This window comes from Falco cherrug, chromosome 16 (genome assembly GCF_023634085.1).
Source record: "Falco cherrug isolate bFalChe1 chromosome 16, bFalChe1.pri, whole genome shotgun sequence".
NCBI classification, from domain to species: domain Eukaryota; kingdom Metazoa; phylum Chordata; class Aves; order Falconiformes; family Falconidae; genus Falco; species Falco cherrug.
In genome coordinates this window covers 5020303-5042210 of record NC_073712.1, presented here as the reverse complement: position 1 = coordinate 5042210, position 21908 = coordinate 5020303, and the positions used below count along the sequence as shown (strand labels likewise).

Here is a 21908-nt window from a genome sequence, read left to right as displayed (position 1 = left end):
AAAAGTAACTGGCTTAATTTGTGGTGGTGCTTTTATTTTATGTGAGGAGCACTAAACAGTCATAAACATCCAGGGTTAGATATTGGAGCTGGGGGCATTTTTATTGTTTGTAGGTCCTCGAAATTTTGCCATGTTTATGAAGCTTCTATTAAAAATAACCCCAAACTCTCATTTCTCTAATTGAGTATATTTCAAAAATCATGTACCCACTTTTAATATGCGGGTACATTTATATGACCACCAGTTAATTTTTATTTACCTTGTAGTGAAACTCATCTCCATCCTTAATTCCCAAGCCCATATTTGCTTGAAAATCAGAACTGGACCTAAAAATCAGCCGTATATTTAACGTACCATTAAATTCTCAGTTCTTGGCTCACAGCTTCCAAAGCAGTCAGCTTAAAATACAGCAGTGATCCCCCTTTTCCCGCGTACCAGCAGGCCAGGCAGCGAAAATGAATCTTTACTTGGCTGAAAGATGTCAAGCGCTGGGAACGAGCCCAGAGAGAGCAACAGAAATGATGGGGGGGGGGGGGGGGTGTGCTGCAAAACGAGACCTGCGTGCAGGGATGGAGAGCACAGGGGCTGAGCAGTTCAAAGAAGATAAGAGGGGAAACACGCTGGCAGTTTTCAAAGATGCAAAAGCGCTGCAGCAGAGGAAAGGTATAATCTGTCCCCTGTGTGCACAGCAGGGAGTAAGGGGTGGCAGAGACGGCGAGATTCAGGCTGGGTGGGAGGGGAGGCTCTGTGGAGGGTTAAGCAGCGGAGAGGGAGGCAGATGGGGAAGTCGGGGGTCTTTGGGGGAGTGTTGGGCAAAGCTCAACCTCATCGCATCCCTCTGACCCCCGTGCTCTCTCCCAGCCCCGAGACGGGGCTCTGTGGCCAAGTCTGCAGACAGGGTCGTGGAACTGGCCAACCCGGACACCTGGCTGGGGGGAGGCAGAAGCAACAGGATTATCCAGGTTTCCCCATTGATAAGTTTCCATTAAAACCTGCCTGTTTGGAGGGGCAGCAGGGAGCTGCCCCCTCCCCTTCTTCAGAGCACAGTGGCAGGGCAGCCTGTGTCCCTCCAGAGCATCCTGCGGTGGGTGCCTGCCTGCTGCTGTGCTGACCCCGGAGCTGAGCACGACATCTCCAAATGGTGCTGGAGGCAGCTCTGCTTCCCCCTGCCCCACTCCCCATCCCTGCCCCACTCCCCATCTCTGCCCCTGCAGGGAAAACCGCAGCGATGGCAGCCCAGACCCTGCAAGCACTGATGCACGGGGCCCGGAGACCCTGGTGAGCAGCGCCTTGATGTTAGCAAAGAGATGAGGAGACAAGTGGATCACAGCCTGTAATTAAACACCCAGGGAGGAGGTCTGTGATGCTGGAGATGCCTTTCATCCAGCAGTCAAAGCACTGCTTCCCAAGGGATGTATGGAAGGCACCAGCACTTGGAGGCTTTCACTGATGTCTCACCCCAGCCTGGCTCCGGTTACGGGGTGCAGCAGGGACACGCTCTGTGCAATAATCTGGCAGCATCAGTGCTGAGATCAACACAGCAAAGTACCCACTGCCTCTACCCAGCCCTCAGCACCACCACGCAAGGGCAGCCGGGGATGCAGGAGAAGCTCGTGGTTGGAGCACAGAGTGGAGAAAGGCATCTATACCCCAAAACCATGTCCCCCAGGATGCTGAGGAGCAGGATTCAGGGCTTGCATGGCCCTGCCACCTCACCTTCGCTCCAGCACTTGCCACCCACCTGCCCAGGCATCGTTGTGCTGAAATTAAACCAGGCAGCACCAACAGCGAAAAGCAAAATGCAGTATTTTAAAGCCCTTCCCAGCGTAACAACCTCGGGTACTATTAATAACACTTGTAAGGAGTTGTTCTTGAATAGATATGATTTTTATCTTGACAGTGTCTCTTTAAATCATTTTTATCCCCACAAAGTTTGCAAGAAGCATATTTTCTGTGTGCCATTTATCTTGCCAAATATCCACCACCCCTGTTTATTACTCACTCCCTCTTTAACGGTTACGGATGGGACTGGTCCCCACCCTCCACTTCGGCACTGGTTCCCAGCTCATGATGCTTCTCTTCCCTCCCTCCCTCCGCCCCACAATTCCCCTTTGACGTGTGTTTTATTGGTGGCAGCAAAATGAAATCAAATGCTCAAATCCCTGTGGCTGAGAAGCCATCGGGAGGTAGGAAGGGGTGTGCACTCAGCTGCCAAACATCCTTCGCGTCTTTCCACCTCTCATTTCTTCAGTAAAAATTCAAGTTTATAAAAACGCAGAAAACTCCCCTAAATTCACCATTTTTCTCTGCAGAAAAGTGGTTGCAGCCCCTTTGCTGCTGCATGGAGTTTTTTTCCAAAATGAGCCCACGCATCGCAACACCCTCTCCCTGTCACCTCCCTCGGCCGCTCCACACCTTCCACGTCAATTTTAGAGGCTCCGGTCCCCTGGGAAGGGACCCCCGGAGTCATGACAAGCTGCAGGGATGGCTGGGTTTGGGCAGCTTCCTAACTTCTACATAAAGGCAGCCTCGTGGCTCTTCAGTCAGCCCCCACGGGGTGCACCCCAAGGGGATACCACCTTGGGAGCAGAGAAGGGGCTTGCAGGGGTCCCTCTGGGGTTCCACCAGCAGCGGCTGCGTGGCAGCATCCTGCGTGTTGCAGCTGGAGCCAACGATGCTGCCTCTGCATGGGTGGTTGCAGGGGATGGGGATGGGAGGGCGGCTCGGGGGCATCATCCAGCCTCTCTGCGCAGCTGGAGGGGAGCAGAGCCCAGCCACGAACTCTTGGGGGTGGTCTCCTGTCTAGTGGGAGGTGGAGAATACAGCCAATATCACCGGGACAGCCCGGACAGGCCAGCACAGCCCCAAACGCAGGGCTCAAAAGATGTCTCGGTTCCACTAGCTCCTTGCAGGGGCACAAACTGCCCCAAATCCACCCTTCCTGCCTGAGCCACCCCCTCCCCTCTTCCTTCCAGCTCCTAAATCTTCCCCCAAAGCACGGATACTTCGGTAGTCACCAGGACGAGCGGCTGGAGCTGGCACACCACGTCAGTCCCTCGTGCTCGGTGGGCTGCAGTCCTTGGGGACAGATGGCGAGTGTTCAATCAACAGCTCAGTTTGCAGCCACAGCAGCAGCACTGGCTGTCCCCAACGGCATCCTCAGTGCAGCAGATGGACAAAGGCATGAGAAAACCTCGGGGCAGGGAAGGCAGAGCCGGGCAGCAGGAGGGGTTGGTGGCAGGGGGCATTCCTGCTGTCACACGCATCACTTGCTTGGAAATAAAGACTTTTTAAGAGCAGAACTGCAGAGAAAGGAGCAGATTCTGCGATACAACTTAGAAGACACCAATTCTGCTTTTAGACGGGCCACGCTACTCCCTCAGTGGGGCTGAACTCACCCCGGTCCTCGGGCTGGCGGGGGGAGCCCAAAGGTGGGTGAAGGTGGGTGAAGGCACCTGTTGGTGCAGGGCACAGGATGGAGGAGGTGCAGGCACCGCACCAGGAGCCTCGTGGTTTTCAATGCCCATGAGAAGAGCATCCCCATCAGGGACCATGGCCGGGAGGGTGTGACACAGCCCCTTTTTGTGCGCACCAGCCCCGGGCACACCATGCTGACCAGCATCACATGCCGAGCTGGAGGAGATGGCAGAGCAGAAGGTGGAGCAGCTCTGGGCAAAAGCAATGGGTTGCAGCACGTAATTTAACTGGAGCGAGAAGGGAGGAGGGGAAGAAGGAGCGCCACGCTGAACAAAAAGCAGATGAGAGCCGGGAGTCATAAAACATTCCAAAACTAGATTAAGAAACTACAAGTGGGGAAGGCAGAGCGCTGGCTGGGCACGCGGTCCCGCTGCAGCTGGGACCGGAGCACACACCTCCCTGCGGTATTTCGTGTTTTTATCGGATGAGGCAGCTTGCCATCCCACTGTGAAAATGAATCTGCTGGTGGTGTATGATTAAAGCCAAGCATTCCCGCTCCCCTTGTTTCTAAAGGCTTTGGAGGCCTTTTTAAAGGAACACCTGTTACCAGGACCTGGTTAATGACTCATTGGGGAATACTTGAGGCTCTTCTATGCTTAATAGGTTTTGCAGGAGCAGAGGAGGGGATCCAGGAGAGACCCAGGTGCTTGGAAGCAGCAGGGTTTGTCAGTCCCCACGAGGATTTGCTGCTGGAAGTGATTTGCCTTTGCCCCCAGCCCTGCTCTGCCCTGCAGGGACAGGGACCCCCGTCGTGCAGCGGGGGTCTCGGAGCACCGGGGATGAGCTCCCAGCCTGCCGGCAGCGGAGGAGCTGGCTGCGCTGCTGATGGGCCTGGGAAAGGATGGAAATTTCTTTTTTGAATTTGATTTTCCAGAAAATGGCAATTTCTGGAAAAAGGTGCTGATGAAGCCCTGCCTCGCAGCCAGCCCAAGCGGGTGGATCGGCTGGTTGGCAGCTGACAGCTCCTGACCTTTGCAGCGCTCAGCTGGAGCGATGAAAGTGCGATTCGTTATCTCCTTCCTAATTTTGGTGTAAGACAGGAGTCTCCTGAGTGTTTGCATTGCCAGGCACAAGTGACCTGCCATTCCCTATGCTGGGACAGCGAGGGAGTTTGGGGTGATGCAGTCAAAGGGTCCAGGCTCCATCTCATCCCACATCCCGCTGAAAACGCATCCGTGACGATGCCCACCCGTCAGCAGGAGGCTTCGCTGCAGGGCCAGCCCACAAGTGCCACGCAGCAGCATTGTGCCAGGGCAGACAGCACCGGTGGGAGAGGTCCAGTGTCCATCACTATCCGGAGGGCATCGGTACTGGTGGGCTCGGGACAGCTTGGTATGATGGTACCTTGAAACCCCACCACGAAGAGCCGCCTGCAGCTGGGAAGCCTGCAGAGCCCGTGCCCCAGTCATGCAAAGAGCTCACACCAGCCACCGGGCTGCAGCCACATCCTTTAGGAAGGACAAGAGCGTGCTCAAAAGGTGGGAGACAGTGAGCAGAGGGAAACCACCTCCCTGCAAAAGGAGTCGGGGAGGTGCGGGGGGCTGAGCAGGGGCTCTGCCCACCAGCTCCAGGGCAGCCGGTGGTGGAGTGGACACTTGTGCACACAAAATGGGAATGGCTCCTTTTGTAGGAAGCTTTTCCTTCCCAAGGTGTGGGCAGAAGGCACCTCCCTGCTGTCAGCAGCGTTGCCTGTGCCTGGCAGTGGGTAATTAAAGCCTTTTATTCAGTGCCTGGAGGCACAGAGGCATCAAGGGCTCTTATCAAAGAAGCAAGCCAGCGGGTTGGCTTTGTGCAGAGGGGAGGGAGGAGATGCCAAGGCTGCCTGCGCTGGTTTAAAGAAAGTTTTGGCTTCATTCTCCTCTCCTAACTCTTTAAATCCACCTTGTGAACAATTAATCCATGTTTATATATTGCTTCCCGGCGTTCAGCCAGGTAGAGACCAACTCCTCCTGCTGCAGTTGGGGCCAGCACAAGAGGTCAGCCCCAGCACGTGGCTGAGGGGCTCCATCCTCCTGGCAGTGGTCCTCGCCCTCCTCCCTTGCCCTGGATCAGGGTCTGGGTTCAAGGGCCCCATGGATCTCCGTGATAAAGGGAATTCCTCCCACTCACCCCAAACATGCACCCTGCATGGGATGGCGATCCAGAGGTTCCTCTAGTCAGCTCTGCCATGGCAGCTGGAGACACTGGGACACCATCCATGCAAAGGACAACAGCAGCCACTGAAGATAGGCAGGAGGATCTGCAGCTGGGGATGGGAAGGACAAACAGCACCCCAAAAGTGCTGGCAGAAGCCTGGCTGCAGCCCTGTAACATGCAGACACACACGGCTGAGGGTGCACCGTGGGGGGCAGATGCCGGCTTTGCTGCGGCACCCCTGGCCCAGCGACACACAAGTGCTGTCCCCAGCCCAGGACCCGCTCCTTCCCCGCAGGTGGAGTGAATTTTCCAGCTCTCAGATATAAGGAAGAATCATAATGTCATTTATCATCTTTAAAGATACGCAGAGTTGGTGCGAAAATGAATTCTTCTTCATAACCCAGTTCCCAGGATATTTTTACTGTGCATCATAAATTATAATACCTTTTTATTTTTGCTTTATGGCCTGTCCCTTGCCAATTCTGGTGATCTACATCCTCATTCCCCCCCACACCCCGATGCTTTAGGAACAATCCCTGCCTGTCTCTCTCCTCCTCTCATCAGCTCCCCCATCCTTTCCCTTCTACCATCTCTTTTCCCCCTTGTTCACCTACGTGCTGCACCGAGACGGGGCTGGAGAGCTGTGAGCATCACCAGCCCAGCGAGGAGCGAGTGGATGGCACCTCTGGCTGCTACAGAGCCCCAGGCAGGCACAGCCTATGGCCACAGCTCCAGCCCACAGCAGCAGAAGCCCCCATGCAGCAGGAGGGAGACCACCACCAGCTCCTGGTAGTGCTGCACCAGCCTGGCTACTCTCCCAGGACCTCCCTGGGTTGCTGAACCAGCCTTGAGCATACCCTGCCCCAACACACCTTGTTTGACAGCACAATTCAAGATGTTTTCAAGACTGGGAGGGCTCGGAGCTTGCTTAGCTTGGCCCTGCTTCCATGCAGCCTTCTCTCTGTTGACATGGGGTTTGAGTCCAGTTTGGTTTTCTGCACCAGTAACAGCTCAGGAGAGGCAGTGGTGTGGGCCAGGGTGGGGATTTCAGCTCCGTTTGCATCTGAAACTCAAGAGGGAGCAGCCCAGTGCAGGTGAATTTATGTAAAACTGAGCAGCCCTGCCTGACCCAGCCCCAGTGATGCCAAACCCTCAGTGTGGCCCTCAGAGGAGATGCAGCCCACCCAGGACAGCCCTTCCCCCCACCACCGATGGCTGTACCACTCCGGTGATGCCTGGGAGCCCACAGAGATGCCACTGCCCGGCTCAGCATCACTGTGTCCGTAGCAATCTCAGCAGCCATCCCTCGCCAGCATCCTCCCATCCCCACCACTAGACAGGACCACCCAGCTGAAAGCTTCTCAGGGGTATTTCCCCCGGCTCCATTTTTTTGCAAAACCCTCTCCCATTCAAGAAAGAGCTGTTTGCAAACCACCCTGGGCGGGCAACCTTCCTGCAAGAGCGGGGGTACGGAGAAACCAAGAGACTTCTTAGTGGCCTCAGCATCCCTCCAAGCAATTACAGCCTGATACCACACTCCCGGTGGAAAATCAGCCATAAAGCAGAAAACAGAGGGAGGAGAGGTGAGTGTTTATCCCTGAGAAATATGGAGATTTGCCGCGATGAGGCTGGTTAAGAACATTACATTCGGCATGCTAAGCTGGAAAGTTGCAGCAGGTTTATTCAGGGCTCAGGCGCTAGGCTCCCTATCAGGAGAGAGGCTTTAAGCGTGACAGGGATTTACAGGCAACAAGAGAAGAAAACAGCTGGCTCCTTGGGAATAACCCGGCAAGGCTGACGTCTCAGACAGGACTGTATTTTCCTCACACTTTAAGTTGTTTAGGGGCAGCGACTGCCTTTCCGAGGCTGATGCGGGATTTCCAGGACTAATGCAGAAATCCCAATCACAGCCGTTCGCATTTTCCCAGCTTTTTCCATAAAAATTTGCAGGCTGAGCTAAGCGCCGGACCGTGGGAAGTCTCTCTTGCACAGACTCACGTGCACACACCCTCTGTGCCCCTAAAACCAGCACGTGGGATGGGCAGGGAGGAATAAGAACTGCTGAACGTGTGGCTCTGGGCGGCTGGCAGCAAGTCAGCAGCAGGACGGGAGCTGCGCTTGGCTCCCGTCCTTCCCCACCACATCTGGGGCTTCCATGAGAAAAATTAGAGTACGGGAGCAGGTTAACAGCCAGGAAAATTATTGCTAACAACACAACCAGGGGCTTGTTCCTTCCCTTTTTATTGGAGACTGAGTGATTACTTGTAGGTAGTTAAAAAGCAGGAGCTGTGTGTTATTGCAGGGGATGCTCGGGAGTAACAGGAGGCTAATTAACGAGCAGCTCTTGCTGGCTGCTGGGGGAATGTTCCCAGGGGCTGTGCTGCAAGCTGGAGAGCAATGCCGGCAAAGCAGGTTTGAGCGAGCGTGTCGAGGAAACGCAGCATGGGAGGATGGAGGAGGTTGGGAATGAACCTGTTACTCTGGGAGCGATGCTCCCTGCCGCGTCTTCACCGGGGGCTGAGGTGCCTGGGGCAGGGAAGGGACAGGGAGGGGCTGGAGAACAACTTCAGCCAAATTGCCATGTCAGCCCTGGGAAAGGGAGGGCATAAGAGGCTCCTTGGCATTTTCCAGAGGGTTTTGGTGGAGAATGGGTCAGCTCAGCCTCATCCAGCCCTGGTGCATCAGCACCGGTGTGGGCTGGGCTCAGGGGCTGCCTCTGAACGCAGCACTGGGGGGTCCCAACTTGTGATGGGTCTGTGGAGGTGGGGGCCAGAAGAAATGGCTCTGTGCATGCCCCAGGACATCTGTAAGCAGATGGAGACAGGATGAGGCCTGCGGTGCCTGAGGACATCGGGACACACAGGCCATGGGGCTGCCACAAGCAGCTGGTCCTGCGAGATGAGCACACAGGGAGAGGGGCGGGTGGGAGGAGGGCAGCAGTGACAAATGAGTTTAATTCCAGGGCAGACACGGATGGGATGGGGTGAGTAATGGGAGGAGCACCTCAGCACCGCCTGGGGAGCTCAGGGTGCTGTTTTGACAGAGGATGGAGCAGCAGGGACCAGAGGATGGAGCAGCAGGGATTGATGCTTGGAGGCTGCAGGCTGCGAACAGTTAGAGCCCCGCCTCACACCTGGGTGACAGGAGGTGACAACCACACTGACAGTCCATCTCCCTCCTGCCCACACTGTCCCTCTGACCATCTCCCAGGTTTGGGTCCTCCCCAGAGCTTCACAGGCAGGATTAAGACCCTTCAATCATTTCTTCTGTCCTCTTCTCTCCCTCTTACCCCATCAAATTCCCATGGTGGCACATCTGGGGGTGGTGCACGCTCACTCCAGGATCCTGTTGTTCTCAGGGGAGGATGCCAGCCAGAGGACAAGCCACCCAAAAGTGACGGGGATGGGCTGCTCCCACGGGAGGCTGCTGGCTGGCCCTACAGCTGAAGCAGAGCAGATGAAAATGCAGCAGAAAATATGGGAGGCAAAATATTTCGTGTGGGTAGCTGCACGGAGAGCCATAAACAGCTGCTGCTGCTACTGGTTTTGGGTGGCCTCACAGTGCGGTGATGGCCAGGTTTGCACAAGTAGGTCCATGCGTACAACGAGGAACATGTGCAAGCCCCATCGCATCACCAAGAGATACTTTGGGAAAGTCCCATCCCACAGCCCATGGCAGATCACTCAGCCCTTGGATGTCCTCTCTGCGTGGAGCAACACATCCAGCCTAGAGAGGGCAATGTGTTTTCAACCAAGTTTTTAGAGCAATGAACTTGGTTCTTGCTAATTCAGCAGAAAGCCAACAGCAGCTGGAGCCCATGGGAGCAAGGACTGTGGGGAGCAACAGTGACTTAGACCAAGACTGGATGTGACCCCATGGGAGGGATCCAGGAGATGCTGTCCGGGATGTGGCTCTGCGACCGCAGCACAGCTGTGGGACAGCAGCAAAACCCTCAGACTGAGCAATTCATCACTGCAGCAATTCAGCCCCTTAACCCCGACAGCCAGCTTTGCCCCAGCAACCTGCAGCCCACCCCTGTGCATCGGCACCCGCCTGCTCCCCGTCTGCAGAGGGGGAATTGAAACACAATCCTGGAGAGCACAGCAGGACAGGCTGTGCCAGGGCACCGTCACCTTCCTCCTGCACATGCTGCCTCGCCTGGGCTGATGCTCTGGCGTTCGCCTGCCTCTGGCCCCATCCAGCTCTGCCTCTGCCTGCAAAAGCGGTGCAGAACCGGCTAAGCCTGGAGCTGGACAGTGTCTTCTGATGTATCCACACCGAAGGATTTGCATTTCCCGGAGGCAGAGCAATACCATCAGCACTGGCTCAGCTGGAGGACCACAAGCAGCCTGGTTGGGTACCAGTGGGTCCATCCCTCATCCCCATCCCCTGTCTGGAGCTGCCAGTGCCCCCCACTCCCCCCAGTGTGTTACTCACTCTCAGCCTTGGTCCAGCTCCAGCTGGCTCCTCCAGCTGATCGGGGAGATGGTCCTGAGCTGACAGCTCACCACCAGTGCCAGGAGCAGCCCCTCGTGCATTGGGCACAGCAGCTGTTAGCACTGATTAAAAAAGGAGAAACCCAACAATTATCAGCCTGTGACAGCCAGTTCTGCTGCCTGCAGCCAGGGCTGCCGGAGGCAAGGCTGGGAGGGGGGTGCAGGTACCTGCTTCTTCCCTGGGATCCCGCAGCAGGGCAGGGATATGCCAGAAAACACACACGTGTGCAACTTCCACACCCGCTGCGCCCACAGCGTGCGCACACCACATGCAACAAGCTCCATAACGTCACACCTGCGTGCGGCCGTATCTCCACGTCAATCCACAGGGACACGGCGCTGCGTGTGGCTGCGCCCAGGGATCAGCCTGCTCCCATGGGTGGGAGCACATGGCGCGGGCAGGAACACGCGAAGCACACACGTGCCACCCTGCGTGCAGAGTTTCTCCACCTGTGCAACCGTGGCTGTGTCAATTGGGACACGGCTGGACACGCGTGTGGCTGCCAGGCACGCGGGGAGCCCCCAGGACAGCACACGGATGTGTCTGCAGCCACAGCCGCTCCTCCGGCGCGTGGTTCTTGGCAGCCCTGTGTCTCTGCGGAGCCTCAAGCAGCCTTCCCTCCCACCGAGCCCGGCCTCCCCATTAACATCTACCAGTTGAATTATTTATTACAAACAGATGTTAGAGTTTAAAGAGTGTTAAGAGCATATCTTTGGCTAATCAATTTATTTGTAACTAGTTTATGTATTTATTACAAACAGAATTTGGACTTCAGCTGCCATTTTAAATTATCCCTCATTCATCATAGTGCTGCATGTGCTGCTTGGATGCTCGTGCTGTGTCCCTGGGGACCACGAGCAAGCCACAAATCTGGTGTTTGCTGGCCAGGGAGTGGGCTTGCAGATTGAGTCTTGTTTCTGAACACTATATAAAATTCAGACACCGAACTGAAACGCACTGCAAGCTCCCCAGCAGTGAGCTTTGCCTCTGTGGGCAGCAGAGAGCTGCAGCCAGGCCAGGCTGGGGGAGCAGGGGTCTTCTGGTGAAGGTGGAGAAGAGAGGAGGGGGATGCTGCTGACAGGTGGAAGGACTCCAGGATGGACTTTGAATGTCTCTCTCTACTTTCCCTGTCCTTGCAGCCCTCCCTAGAGCCATTTAGACAAGTCCTGTGGCAAGTGCCAGACCACCCTCGAGTACCAGGTACCTCCCTGGGAGGGCTCATGGATGCTTCCAATTCACATCACTGAGAATCTGACCCATAAAATGCCCTGAAGGTGGTTCTGGAATAAGCCCAAGCAAAAACCGAGACAAATTAAGTGGGTGTAGTTTGTGCACTTCAGTTGCCATATGCAAGCGTGATGACCATGAACCCCACGTGGTCTCCAACCCCTTAAAAATTATAAGAGCAATTTGGGAAGCAGCACCAGGGATAAGGGAACATCCTCCAGGCTCCAACCATGACCAGGGGCTCCCAGTCCCGCACTGGGAAGTTACAGCCTCTGCTGCAACCTCAGCCCATGCTGGGACATATTTAGGAGACATCAGCCACAAAGCACGTGGGCAAGAAGGCAGCTACTGTGAAAACACATCCCACATCCCACCGGACATCACCACCTTCACCAAAGGGCACACAACCAGCAACAGATGCTTTGCCATTCAGTGCCACAACCATTGCAAATCCCCTGGGTGAATCCAGGATTCTCTGAGCCAGTTCATCACCCTCTGAGAAGCACCAAAGTCTTAAAGAACCTGTCAGCCATGAGGGACTCAAACAGCGTTTCAGTTTTCAGCTTGCCACCATTTCCAAGAGATATTGGGAAAAAACAACAAGGGGAGATGCTGTAGGAGGAGGAAGATAAATGGTGCTGGGAAGGAGGTGGGGGAAGAGAGAGATGGGAGACAAAAAAAGAGAGGAGGGGGTGAAGCTGCGTATTGAGCACAGCAATTAAAGCCACCCTGAGCTCACCCAATTAAACTGACTGGAGAGAGGAGGAATCCCAAAGGATAATTTCCTGGCAAATTGCTTGCTTGTCTCTCAGTCTCTGATGCTGGAACGCTTCTGTGTCAGTCAAGCCGTGGAGCTGAGCCCTGGGAAGAGGAGAGAGAGATGTTGGTAATTCAGTGGGCAAAAGGCATCTCTTCCTAGAAACCTCCTCCAAAGTGCCATAAATTTGAGTAAACCTTATCCATAGCAACTACCAAGCAGCAAGAAGGGACAGGACCAGGAGGGATGGAGATGGATGGAGCACCCTCACCCTCCTTGGTCTGCTGGAATTGGGTGGGGGATGATGTGGGGAGCCAGCTGGGAAAGCTGGGGCAGTTTCTGCTGAGCTTTGGCAAAAGCCACGTGTCCAGCTCCTGCTGGACCCCTCTGGAAGTCTGCAGGGGAGACACCGGAGCATCCAGTCTGTTCATAGAGTAGCCCTGCCCTGCGGTGCAGTCCCTACACAAGGACCTCCATTCACCTTTTGCAAGGATCTAAACATCAAAAAAACCCAGCTGGTGAGCAAGGATTGGATGAGGTCCCACTCCTGCCGTTGCAGTGGGGCAGAAGCCATCCCCTTCCAGGGAGCAGCAAAAAAGTGTCCCAAGGCCCAGACGAGCAGCATGTGCTCCTGGCCATCCCTCCACACGGAGCTCCTCGGACATCTTCATTCCTTGCACGTGGCCCTGGCCGTTCCTCCGTGCTGTCAATAAAAGCCAGAGGCAAACAAGGACCTGGAGATTTACGGCTGTTTGGTGCTAAGGGCCATGCTGGGCGCTTAAACCCTGGAGTTACGGGAACCAGCGGAGCGCTGTAGTACCTGGCGAGGCACGGGTGAGCTGTGGAGAGCAGTTCTGGCACAGAAAGCATCCAGAGAGTCGGTGGAGATGCAGAACCCCAGAGCATCCAGAGACAAAGACCAAACCCCGGACCTAAGGGAGGAGGTGGCACCCAGAGAAACAGCTTCAGCTCCAAGAAAACCAACAAACCACCTACAAACCAGGCAGGACCTGTAAAGCAAGGACTTTGTTGCAGGGGGCTGAGGAGCACTCGGCAGTTTCAGCTCTTGGACACCCATGGGATGGGTGAGAGCTAGGTTAGACCTTGAGCCTTGCACAGAGCATCCAGGCTTCCCCCAGCAGCTCGCCCAGTGGGCACCAGCACTGGGATGAGCCCTGTGTGGGCACCAGCCCCCCCACCCAGCCCTCCTTGCCCTCCTTCCCCGCTCCCCGCAGCAGGCAGGCGCCGGCAATCGGTGAGCTCCAGCTGCTTTGCCAGCACCGAGTCTCAAGCAGTCAATCAAAGCATCAGCTTGAAAGTGTTAAAGGCCCGTGTCTGTCTTTATTATAATCACAGCACTACACCTTGTCGCCATGTGTGCCCTAATGCTGCAGGATTTTGCGCATGATTTCACCAGCTGCTGCTGGAGGCATTAGGGAGATGATGCTCCTTCGCTGCTCTGGATGTTTGCTTGCTTGTTTGCAGTTAAGCCTCTCTTTATACTGATTTTTCTTTATTTGTTTTCCTTTTGCTTTACAGATCCGTTGCCCCCTCCGTGGCTGGCAGCGCCTTTACTGACACTCGGCCAAAAAGCACACAAAGCATCAAACAAGGAAGGCTTGGACCCGCGGCGGGAGAGGCTCAGTGCTGTGCTGCCGGGGCTTGGATTAACAGACATGGACTTAGCGTGAGGATTCAGCCTCGCTGGCATTTGCCGTAACCCCCTGGCCCAGCATGGTGGGCAGGAGCTGGTGGGGCAGGAGGAGGCTGCTCTGCTCCCGGGTGGGGAGAACACAGCGGGGTCTCCATCCCCCCAGCTCCTCTACTCTCCCTCTGGCCCCCAAAAAGCACACAGGGTACAGCCCAGAGCCCTTCCCGTCCGTTATCCGGGAGGAAAAAGCCCTATTCAATAGGCAGCTCATCCTGGGTGTCTCCAAAGAGCTTAGGAAATAATAATAAACGTGGGGATGAACCATAGAAACCTGACCGTAGTATAACTCCCACCTAAGAGCTCCACAAACACGGGGTTTTCTGCCTGACTTTAATGCAGAAAGATCTCACAGGCAGCCAAAGCACCCAAGGGTGCAGCGTGGCAGAGACAGGCTCCTTAGACAGGCACCTGTTGGCCACAGATGCGATGGTCCTATGCGTTATCCAAGGGTGCCCACCCAAGGATGTGCACCCACAGCCTGCAGGCCAAATAAAAACAACAAATCTCACCGTTTTTTCACTTTGCCTAAAAGCTACCACCGTCCCCGATGAGCCCCTTGAAACTGCCCCCACTCCGGCCACTGGGTGCAAAACTGAATATTGCAGGAGATTAATGACCTTAGAAAAATGTAATTACACAACAGGGCTCTGCTCTTAATAACTGCGTATTTTACTTGTCAATGTGCCTTAATTGAAAATGAGTAGGCGATACAAGTTGCAGTGGAGTTGGCTGGCAAGCCTTTAACGCTATATTAATTGTAGTAATTAGCAGTCACTTTATGTTGGAGCCATCTATAAATAGGGGGTCCATTAGTTTAGCAGAGAGTGTGATTTAAAATGCAAATAAAATCCCAACTGTACATATAAATCACTTCTTCCCCCCTGCCCCCCAAATTTACAGTCACAACCGGGCTGTGCTGCTGCTCTGGATGAGCTTTGGTGAGTTTGCCCTTAGGCAGGGAAGCGGTTTGGCCATCGCAGGAGCAGCTGGGATGTCTCAGCAGCCTAAGGAGATGCCAGCAGAGGGGTTTTGCCCCCAGCAGCAGCTTTACTCGGTGCTCCCACAGCTGTGGACTTTTGCCAGGATGCTGGTTGATGGGCAGCATCTCAATCAGCATCCCGACACTCACCATCCCGTGCCTCAGGCTGGAAGGGTACTGGATAAATCCCGACAGCCACGTGGCAAAGCAGCAGATCAGCAAGGCGAGGGCTCGGGTTCTCTGTCCTGGTGGGGTGGGAATGTTGCAGGGATCATCTTTGGGGGAGAAAAAACACCCAACAGCTGTAAAGACAGAGGGAAAAGCAATGCAAGTGCTGGCTGGAGCGAGTTGTCACACCAGGATGCAGGTCCCATCACACCCAGGCACACTCCAGCACTCACAGCCTGTTAAACAATGTGCTCCACTTATTTGATTATAACCAAAGGAAGAATAAGTAAAAAAAGAAAGACAGAATAATCTTTTATTAACACAGAATCACATTAAATTACAGCCTGTACTACCAGGGACAAAGTAACACGTTAAAATAACATACTGGCTGCAAAAATCCCAAAAGCAGAGGTATAAAAAATTAAAAAACAAACACACAAAAATCCTTTTCACTGCTGACCAGTTTTTGACTTAAAAGAGATGGTCCAATGTCCCCCCGCTGGCATGGCTCCTGCCAGCTGCTGGGGTGCGGATCTATTCCTGCACGGCTATTCTTGAACAGGAAAGAAACAATGATCTTGGGGAGAAAAAAAAACCAAAAAGAGGAAGAAAAAAAAAAAAAAGGAAAAGAAAAGGAAAAGGAGATGAGAGGTCTCTGTCTGCCGCAGGAGCAGCTTCCATTCAGGTGCTGTAAAAAGCCCCAGCACATTCTCATTGAAGATACATTTTTATTAACTCTTCACAGAAGATTTCACTCATTTAATAATTTATCTTCCTCAAAAATGATTCTATCACACAGATGAGAGAGGGGAAAGGAGCCTCCAGCTCCCTTCCCTCTCTGCTGCTCCCCACGGGCACCACAGGTGGAGAGAGGAGACAGGTCGGGACCCCCGAGCTCCCCGCTCCACTCACCCCCCCTCTGCCCTGACCCGAGACGGGGGCTGCGCTGCTGCTGCCCCCACCAGCTCTTTTTTGGCTCCTGAATCACTAGACTGAACAAATCTGGACCAAGCACATCCCTCTGGCTCTCCTCCCATGGCTGTCCCCCCATGGCCCTCCTCATCCCCTCCTCCTGCCCCCTCCTCCCTGCACCAAGAGCAGCTCCAACCATGTTTCCCCAGGGAGGAGGAGGAGGAAAGTGAACCCCAGGGCACCCCCACCCCTCCTGGGAGAAGAAATCCCACATTTTGCCAAGGGGAAGAGGAATAACACTTCTCCATCCTCATAATGAAAGGCTCCTCAAGCAGTAACAGACCGGAAAAGCCCCTCGGTCCCAGCCTTTGCAATGAGCTCCTGCTAATTATGGCTTTAGCTCAGAGCTTGGTCCCTCCTGTTGGTGCTGGGGAAGGAGCTGCGAGCACCAGGGCTGTGCTGTTAAGGAAAGGGGAGGCTGTCCGCCGTGGTGACTCACCTGTGATGCCAGCTCAGGACACGGTCCCCCCCTTCCCGCAGGAGGAGATGCACAAAGCCATGTTGTCACCCAGAGCAGCAGCAGCAGCGTGAGGGGACGGCTGGGTCTGGGGGGGCAGGAGGAGAGAGGTCAGCGAGTGGAAAGCATCCTTCTCCACGTGCCCAGACCATGGGGACCTTGGGGACCCCACATCCACCCAACCAGGGGGAGCAGAGGACAAAGCCAAGAGTGAAGGGAAGGTGGAAGAGCTCACATGGACGTTCCTGAGCCCATATTCCCCAAGTGCAGTAGATCAAGAGTCCTTTGCCCCACCAAATTCCTGTTCTGTTGCTTGACGGAGAAGAAGGAGTTTCAGCCGCTGCTTAGCAAAAGCTGAATGAGCAGAACCCAGTGCAGGGGACTGGGCTCCAGTTCTGCCCCAGCGTCCCCAACAAGACGATCAAGGTCCCCAGTGTCACTGCTGTGAGGCACTGCTGGCTCCCTGGGGAAGGACCCAGCGGATTTGCACCGATGGTGCATCAGGCACAGCGGAACCTCAGCATCTCCAGCTCACCGGGTCCGTGGTTCAGCTCCACCTGGAAGCTCTTCTGGAGCCACGGAACGCCTTGGCTCAGCCTCCCCATGCACTGGGGCTCAGCAGCCTGGCTCTGCGCTCTCCTTGGGCCGCGTCAAAGGTGATCCCTTCTACGTGCGTGGGGTGATGCCACCTACCTCTGCCTTAAGGGAGATCGGGAGCAAAGCCCTCAAGCCAAAGCTGTGCTGATGGCCTTCAGAGAGCAGCATTTCTTGCCAGGATCCTTGCTAAGTCTGGAGAAAAAACCCACCCAGAGTATTTCTTGCTGTTTACACACACACACAGAACGGTGACTTGCCTTCAAATGCTTTCCTCTCACTCCTGCTTCAGCTGTGTCCGCGGGCTGTCTTTGGAAAGGCCGGAGAGAAGCTAGATATTTGTATATCCATCATAGTTGCTTCGCCCCTAGCATCCAGCTGGAATTATCATGTGGGGAAGAGACGGGAGGAAACACTCAATAAAGATGTTTTCCCCCCCAGATCTTCCCCAGACTTGGAGGAGAAACTCAAGGTTCATCAGACACGTGAATCCTCAAAGCAGGTGACAGATCTTCTGCTGCATCCTGCCTTCTCTGTAGGAGTTTAACAGAGAACCTGGGATTTTAAAATGCTAAAAACACCCTCAGGTGCGAGTTCTCTCTTCGATGTGGCTTTCCCCGACCCTTCTGCAAACGTGTCCTCTCCAAGTCCTGACGGAAGGGAGCGATGGCTCCGTGAGTGGAGCGAGCTGGGCTTTGAGTGCTGTCTCTCGACGACATCCTTATCATAAGAGAGACGGGGAGGGGGGGAAAAGATGAAATAACATAAAAATAAATACAGAAGCAACTTTGGCATGGGAGGCAAAACAGGATTGATCTTTTGCTTGACTTACTCTGAAAATTGCTTCTCCACTGCCCGTTTATGCACATTAATTGAACATCTGGCCCGGCTGTGCGTCTGTTTAAGTCCTCAATCAATCCCCTTTCGGATGACTGCTAGATCAATAGGGTGGTAATTTAATAAAGGACATTTTCAGTTAGCTTTTAAAAGCCACTGATGGGATTTAATTCTTTCCTATTTTTTAAGAAGAGGCAGTGGGAGAGGAGAACGAGGGGTCAAACCACCACCCGGAGCTCTCCCCTCCAGCAGCATCCTTTTCAAGAGAAGGCTTGTGGTGAACATCTCGGCTCTCCTAGTTGTTCTTCAACCTGGAGGTGTGGCACAGCCACCTGTAATGGACACAACACCTCTGGTGTGACACTGCCTCTGTCGGAGCCCCCGCAGGTTGGCAGCAATTTCTAGGGAGCAAGTTGTAGGGTCGTGCCCTCGGGCACCTCCCAGGAGCAGCAGCAATGACCCAGGGAGCACCCAGGAGCCCACCTCATCCTCTCCCCCACCAAAGCGACACGAGTGCATTTGATGGCACTGCTGAGACATGCAAGAGCATCCTTATCTGTCCCCAATCTCCAATCCTGCTCCAATCCAGCGTTTGCACTCCAAGGACTGGTCCTTCAGCATCCTCAGAGCTCCTAGGGCAAGGCAAGCTTCCAGCCAGCGCCCCGAAGTACTGGGGACGACACATCCATCTCCCGTGGCTCTCTGTGGCTGCAGAAGGTGCCAAGTTCAAGGCAACTGATGATGCCCAAGGTTGCCTGGCCTTTGCAAGACGTTTGTCCGAGGGAAGAGGCACGTCTGCGATGGATGTTTAATCACTAGATTGAAAAACCAGAGGCAGAAGAGCTCTACCAAAAGCTCATTCGGACTCACCAAGCATATACCTCAGGGTGTCACCAGGCAGGAATTAACACCTCCCTGCCCCCTCCAGCCCCTTCGCTGGCCTGCTGCTTTGTTTCAGCCCCAAACTGGTGCCAGTGCTGGAGTGCCTGGCTGGCCTTGGACGCGTGTGAGCCTCCTGCTCCATCTAATGTCGTTGTTTATTCCCAGCCTCGGCACGGTCCAGTGATGACAGCAATTTCCCCGTGCTGCAGTGCACCCTCGCACCGGCATGGCCAGATTCCTCCTCCCCAACCCTGATCTCCAGCCTGGCCATTTTTAATTTCCTCTAATCGCTTTCTTCACAGCCATCCTCTCTAAACCCTTTATCTTCCTCCAGGCTGCAATTCCCTCCCTTTGCAGCCTCTTCCACTCCCTTCCTGTGATGCTTTGCCCACAGCTGACAGTGGTTTAACCAGTGCTGTACTGGGAGGCAGGATTATGTCCCCGTCCTTCTGCTCGGGTGCCCCTGGCCACACATCCCAGGACTGTCTTTCCCTGCTGACAACACGAGTTCATCCCAGAGCCAGCTCTGCCCACGTTGCTTCTGTCCAGCACCACTCAATCACTTTTGTCATCTGTATGTGGCTTTAAGATCATGGCCTCATTAATCTGATTAATGATCTCCTGGCTTCACGCATCTCTGCGCTGCGCTCAGCTCCTCGTGTGGCTTTGCTGGACTGTGGTCATGGGGCAGAGCTTCCCCCTCAGCCCAGTTTGCTCCAACCCTTGGGCTCGGCTTCGGCAGGGCGCCATGGGGCTGGTGGGGCGAGGGACAGGGAGACATGGCTCCCTTCCACCCCATCTCGCTGGGCTGGTCTCTTGGAGGAACATGCTGGATGCAAATACCACTGGAAAACCCTTGATTTGATGGCAGGCAGGCGGGCAGCCAGCTGTGATTGCTCCACCAAAAATGTTCATGCAATTTGGCTGCAAAAATCCCCATATTTATTTTCTTACAAGCCCTCATCAGCATGCAGGGGGCTGACATGGTACCCAACAGCGTTCCTGCCACAGCTTGGTCCTGAAAGCTGTTCCTTGAGGGGGGGGGCTCTGGCCAAACACCCTCCCTCTGCTCTGGAGCAGCAGCCGCACATTGCAAGACAGAAACTGGAGGAGCCTAAATCTATAAATAAAAGACATGAATTAAACATGACTCTTGCATTTTCAAGGGTCAAATGAGTATTCGGTCACTTAGCAATATCATCTACTCCCACAGAAGAAAAAAAAAAAAGGGAGAATAACAATAAGTGTTTATCACTACTTGTTATTTATCAAGTGGCATTTTGAAGGACCAAATCTCACCCCTGCTGCGAGCGTGGGAGCAAAACTTCGTCCCACACGCAGTTCCTCTTAAACACATGAGCCTGCTCTAAAAAAGGCAGGTGACAACTGTCCCCATTTTAAAGCTGGGCAAAAAAAAAATCGCAAAGATGCTAGATAGATTAATTTGACATACTTTGGCAGAGACATGAATGCAGCCTCCTGGCTTTCCAGCCTGCTTTCCAGGCAGGGGGATAATGAACTCCACGCATCTCCAGAGGCAACAGTGGATGGATCCTCCTTGGTCGCAAACACACCGTGCAATGGCAATCCCCAACTTTCACGTGCTCCTCTGAAACATTTTATAAACTCTCTGATTTATCTTCAGGCTGCCCAAACAAGCCTCAGGGCACACTGCGATGCAGGTGCTACTGGTGGAGCTGAAAAGGCCACAAACACCAACCCCTGTGCTCCCCAAATCCCAATTGCCAATCCTATCAAGGAGCACAGGGGGAAAAAAAATAATGAACGGTGAGGGATCGGAGACACCAACTGCTTTTCTGCTCCATTGCAATCACTACAAATCACAGCCAGATTTTTCATTTCTAGGCTGGTAATAGATGAGAAGGGACCCAAGCCAAGCTCCCGACGCCTGAGATTCTCCCCGTCTTGCTGGAACAAAATAACTTCCCATGACCCCATCCGTGGAGAATGAAGCCATAAAAGTCAGAGCTGCGCACACCCAGCCTCGCCTTCCCGGCATTTGTATTTCAGGGCTCTCTCAAGCACGAGGAACTCCTTCTCAGGATGCTGAGACTTTGCATGATGCCTCAAGCACGAGAAACTCCTTCTCAGGATGCTGAGACTTTGCATGACGAAACTTGCCCAGAGTGAGCTGAGCTGGGGATTCCTGAAAACTGGCAGTGCTTCCCACGCCGGTGCCCATCCCCATCAGCTGCGACTGCACCAGCGACGTGCCCTAATTGGTTTTACCACACAGGCAAGGGTGGGTAACAAAGGGAACCCCCTATTTATCTGTTCCTGTAGCTACTTTATCCGTATGTCCCTCCCTGCGTAGCAGAAATTTCATGTAGCATCCTATTTCCTTTGGGTCGATTTACTTACAGGTGTCAGTTTGACTTAATTCCTTGTCTCCTTAATTGGCCCCACTGTTAATACCAACTCGCATGCCTCTGCTTCTCCGAGGCCTCTGTTGCTCTTGCTGGAGCCACCACCTCCTCCTCCTCCTGCCAAAAATATCCCAGCGCTGGAGATCTCCTGCAGAAGGCAAGCCCCCCCACCCCCGCGTGCGACGGATCAGCAGTGACCTGAGACTGAAGCTGCAATTAAGAACAGTGAAAGCACGATGAGGTGGTTGCCCCCAAACGCAACCCTGCACGGCGGCAGACTCGGGACTGCACAGAGGGGTGTGCTCCAGGCAGTTGGGCTTTCATCTATATGTTTAAAAAAATAAATACATTGCTAAAGCAGGTATTACGAGTCCAGCGCCTGCTGCGCGATGCAGCACATCCTCGCCTTGCAGGGTACCAGCCCGGCTTTGCAGATGCTGTGAGCAGAAACCCGCAGGCACATGGAGCTTTTCCAGCCTCATGCTCCTGAAAAGACCTTTAGAGTGAGTAATACTGCAAACAAATTTATTTAAATTACCAAAAAAAAAAAAAAAAGCCACAAAAACAAACCCGAACCTGATGTGCTTTTAAATTGGAAAATAAATTAATCGCACAGAAGACAGTACAAAAAATTATTAAAAATTATGTAGTCTTCCATATTTTCCTCCCAAAATTAGGAGAGTGGATGATCAGCTGGTGTAAATCTCCTTTAAATGGCATTCATGTTAATGTTCCTACCCTGATTTACACCACCAGAGAAATTAGCTTCCTTTATGCCTGGGTTTCTTTACACATCTGTCCTTTGAGAATCAATAAATAAAACTTGA

At 53.9% G+C, this 21908-nt stretch overlaps 1 long non-coding RNA gene across 7 annotated transcripts; it reads right to left on the bottom strand.

The window, feature by feature from the left end:
* Positions 1-6218: 6218 nt before the first annotated feature.
* Positions 6219-20737, bottom strand: LOC114018085 (uncharacterized). 7 transcript variants are annotated; one of them, XR_008735415.1, is made up of 8 exons: positions 17808-20737; positions 16364-17695; positions 14935-15086; positions 12915-13104; positions 10278-12198; positions 10051-10172; positions 8903-9055; positions 7539-8417 (listed from the first exon to the last, which is right to left on the bottom strand). It is a non-coding gene; the product is annotated as an uncharacterized LOC114018085 (long non-coding RNA). The 7 variants fall into 7 exon arrangements; XR_003563507.2 differs by having other exon boundaries at positions 10051-12198; positions 16364-16469; positions 16617-17695; XR_008735418.1 differs by having other exon boundaries at positions 10051-12198; positions 17808-18627; positions 19678-20737.
* Positions 20738-21908: the final 1171 nt, after the last annotated feature.